Below are 5140 nucleotides of genomic sequence, written 5' to 3'. Positions count from 1 at the left end.
ATATATATATATATATATATATATATATATATAAATATAACAGGTATTTATTTCATGTCTCCTGTTATGATTAAGATAAAACACGTTGCATCGGGACTTGAACGCAGAACATACACATTAAACATAGTTGTATTCAGCCCAGCGTAATATAATATTTGTAAGATTAACATCATAGTTTTAAATAAGGTTGTTGTGTAAGGTCGGAACAATGCGAGTGGGTGGAGTAAACTTCAAAAGGAAAAGAAGACAAAACGAATTTCAGTTTTCCCTTATATTTCTATATTTCGGGGTGAAAACCCCTTCCTCAGGACATTTGGTAGTTGGGAAAAATATTTTATTATTCATACTTGCAGAGCCGTCTTAAGGTATGAACACACTGATTAGCTCTCTTGGCTTGCTACATGTCGGTGAGGTGGGGAAATGTTATGATTGTTTATGTGTTGACTCCCAGTGTAGTGCTTTGTTCAAGGTGTGGGTGGGGTTATAATGTTCTTAAGGAAGTCCTACATACGTGATTTATCAACGGAAAACTAGTATCATCGTCTGAGCCGCACATGTATGTATATATATATATATATATATATATATATAAACAAATATATATATATAAATGTGTGTATGTATGCGTGTGTATGTATGTATATGTATGTATGTGTATTCATGTATATATATGTATAAATATACATACATACACACATTCATACATACATACATACATACATACATACATACATACATACATACATATGTATATGTTACGACAAACTTCCACAAATTTATTCGCAAGGCAATTTTCGGCTCAGAGCTATATCAGAAGACACTTGATCAAGGTGTAGTGCAGTGGAACTGAATACGAAGACAGGTAGTTTTCAAGCGATCTTCTTCCTAACAACACAGCCGCACCTGTACCAATAGTCCACAAATTTAACTTTTACTGGCGCAGTATAATTAATACGAGACGAATACAGCGTACGTAGTACCATGTTACATTGATGTATTGCGTTACAGCAAAGTAATTTACTCAGAGTTCTGTCATAACTGTTTCTGCTGCAGAGGTTGTAAGCAGTGGATAATGAAGAGTGCTTCTTTAGGTTGAAGAGTTAGATTCATATATTTTCATGAATATAACAACTTGACTCATTTCAATTAAAGCTCCTCCGTGTTGATGAAGATAGGATTGAGAAAAAGAAACGACGCATTAGATCTTGCATGTAGTCTTGTATTTATTATTAAAAGGAATGGGATAGACATGTATCTAATGTTCTCGATCACTGTTCAAAACACACCAGGGATAACCTGGTTTCAAGAGCAACAACAACAACAGCAACTGCATGACTCTTGTGTCTGTGAACCAGTAAACAGTCTGCCCTATTGCCGAAATCTGTCCAATGACCTTTCTCTTATTTTGTTTTCATAATATCTAAACTCCAGTTATTCTTCTCTAATATTACAATCCCCTAGAAGTTTCTCCCTGTTTACGTATTTCAATATATACGTCGACCTTACTTGTATGAAATACCTTTATGCTGTATACATGTACATGCAGGTATTCCTATGCGTAGTTAGATACCTGCATGTGAAAGTGATTATCATTTACATATCAGTTTCCCCATCACCATTAGTTCTTCTTTTATTCTCTAGTTTATCACTGCTACAATGGATTCCACTCCTTTGCAATTATAATCTATAACATTGCGTGAGTAGTTAAAGAATTTGTTTAAAATTAGAGAACTTTTGAATAAATATATCGATATGTGGGGCATGTATATGTACGTACGTTTGTATTTTGTCTGTGAGAGTATATGTGTGTGCATGAATAATTGTGTTTGTGTTGTGTGCGAGCGCGTGTATGAATATGTGTTAATGTATATGGAAATATTTAGTATATATAAGAACAAAATTATTTCAATAAACAAAAATATATAAACAAGTAATATATAAACACAGAAATAAACATACATACATACATGCATATATACATACATACATACAGGCAGACACATATTGATACATATGCATGTATGTATCTGCATCATATTCAGTATAGCAGCAGTGTATTATATGTGCATATGTAAGTATGCATATATTATGTATATATGCATCTTTGTATGAATGTATGGATGTATGGATGTATGTATGTATGTATATGTACAAACATTCGAAAAAATAGCAAACGTTACGATAAAAAAAACGTCAATATCAAAGCCATTAAAGATTATTAAAATGTTACGTATGGCCTTTTTTTAATATTTGAAACTGAAACACGGGCATTATCAAAAGTATTACCAAATTGATTACAAGTTTTGAGACCTAGGCTCATTAGAGGAATCTGAGGATTTTACAGACAGAACACAAAAGCAATAAGGAAGTACATAAGATTGGAAAACAAAAGAACTAGAAAAACTAAAAATTTAGGCACCATCAATGATAGAAAACTAACTTATTTTCCATATTAAAAGAAGGTTTACAGAGACTGATAATAGGAGAGAAAATTAAAGGCGAGAGAGGATGGAAAATGTTAAGTATTACAAGATTTGGATAGGCTTAAAAAGTTTGTGTGGCTGTGTGGTAAGCAGCTTGCTTTTTAACCAGATGGGTCTGGATTCAGTCCCACTGCGCGGCACCGTAGGCAAATGTCTTCTACTGTAGCCTCGGGACGACCAAAGTCTTGTGTGTGGATTTGGTAGACGGAAGCTGAAACAAACCCGGCGCGCGCGCGCGACGGGTTTGTGTGTGCGCGCGCGCGGTCGGGCGGGCGTGCGTGCGTATGAGTGTGTGCTCTTGTGCCTGTTGCTTCGCAACCAGTGTTGTTGTGTTTACGTCCATAAGACTTAGTGGTTTGGCAAAAGAGACTGAAAGAATAAGTACCATGTTTTGCAAAGAAAAAAATGTACTGGGGGACGATTCGTTCGACTAAAATTCTTCAAGGCAGTGCCCCAGTATGGCCGCATTCTAATGACAGAAACAAGTAGAAGATGAACTACAAAAGATAAATCTTGAAGAAAAGAAAGGAACACATGACAATGTAGACCTGCATAATCATCCAGAAAGACAGATTGGTTACAGTTGGATTGCTTGTGATCATTGGATTACTAGTTTGGAGAAGGGATATGGAATAAAACAGTAACAGTAACAGCATGCATTATGTATGTCTCAATAAAAATGGTGATGGTGGCAGTGGTGGTGGAGTGAAGAAGGGAATAAGAGGGATGTGGGTCTGCATGCTGGTTACTCTACAAGAAATCTTTATTGAAATAAGCTTGTTACAATTAGAGGGAGTTCTCACGCTGGAGAGCTGGTAGGAATGGTAGCGTATCAGACAAAATTCCTTGTGACATTTCATCTAATTCTTTATGCTCTGAGTTCAAATCCACACGCGGTCAACTATGCTTTCCATCTTTTCGGGTTAGACCACCCAACTCAAATTACTGGATTTGTCTCAAAATTAGAAAATTGTTACTCGGGCTTCGTAAAATAGTTTCAGTAATACTACACTTTAATTCATAATTTTACTAGGACTTCTAAAAGACAATAGCAGATTGATCAATTCTTGTATCTCGAATTTTTTCGTTTTACATATCGATTATTTTCACATTGGTAGAAGTGAGAAATGTGGGAGAGAGGTGTGAGAAGCATTGAATCGTCTCCAGATTATGTATATAGCTGATTTTATCGAACTCGCAGAAATGAAAATTAAATCAATTGATATTTAAACGCTTGAAATATAAAAAATGTCTAAGTTTTATCCAACTTTTTACTTTCTCGGCCACTTCCATAGAGAAACATAAACATCAATGCCAACAAAGACCTCCCTACGTTATTCGACGTCACCCGATCTCCTGGAAATGACAACTTTATCCCCCTAATATCATTCTTTACTATAGGACACGTCGAATGATGTAGTAGTAGTAGTAGTAGTAGTAGTAGTAGTAGTAGTAGTAGTAGTAGTAGATATATCAACCTAAGAATAGGTATAGAATGTCATAACTTGAATGTCTTCGGTTACCGGTTTCCTCAAACAATGCTGACCTAGGTTTAAACAACAACAACAATGGTTTCCTTTAAGTTGCCATAAAGACCCCGTGTCTTTTGAAGATGAAAATTGAAGAAACTGACACGTTTACACTCTTTATCTAAGTGGCAAAATCATTAGGGATTGAAAATTTGTTCTTTTTCAACAACTGAAACCAACTTGTGATCACCACATCCTGAACTCTTAACATTTTGAACACTTAACATAGTTGGCGTTATTGATGATGCGTTAAAAGATGACGTTAAAACTGAGGTACATAATATTAAAAGATGATGTTAAAGCGTAGGTAAATAATGTTAAAAGATGATGCAGTTCTATATTTAAGAGAAGAGGAATTATGTACATTATTTACATCCGACGGATATTTGTCCTCATCTTGTTTGTTGTTAACACAACGTTTCGGCTGATATACCCTCCAGCCTTCGTCAGGTGTCTTGGGGAAATTTCGAACCTGGGTTCTCATTCCTGTATTTTTCGATGTTGTTATTATCATTATTGTTGTTGTTGTTCAGGTCACTGCTTGGAATCGAACTCGGAATCTTGAGGATAGTAGCCCGCGCTCGTAACAACTACGCCATATGCCCGTAGGCAATTATGGAGTGAATTTTAGGGCTTATAAATCTAATATTTTCCTATCCTTCCTTAATACCGGTTTCCATATGCTGCTCATATCTGCACTCGGTCTGCTTAGGAGGCCTAAAATTCACTCCATAATTGCCCACGGGCATATGGCGTAATGGTTAAGAGTACGGGCTACTAGATTCCGAGTTCGATTCTAACAATAACAACAACAACAACAATAATAATAATAATAATGACATCGAAAAATACCTTAGGAATGAGAACCCAGGTTCGAAATTTCCCCAAGGAGGTATATCAGCCGAAACGTTACAACAACAAACAAGATGAGGACAAATATACATCGAATGTAAATAATGCTAAAAGATGATGTTAAAACGTACGTAAATAATGATAAAAGATGGCGTTAAAACTGAGGTAAATAATGATAAAAGATGGCGTTAAAACTGAGGTAAATAATGATAAAAGATGGCGTTAAAACTGAGGTAAATAATGATAAAAGATGGCGTTAAAACTGAGGTAAATAAT

The sequence above is a fragment of the Octopus bimaculoides genome, chromosome 10, assembly GCF_001194135.2.
Source record: "Octopus bimaculoides isolate UCB-OBI-ISO-001 chromosome 10, ASM119413v2, whole genome shotgun sequence".
NCBI classification, from domain to species: Eukaryota; Metazoa; Mollusca; class Cephalopoda; order Octopoda; family Octopodidae; genus Octopus; species Octopus bimaculoides.
This window is presented reverse-complemented; position numbering follows the sequence as displayed.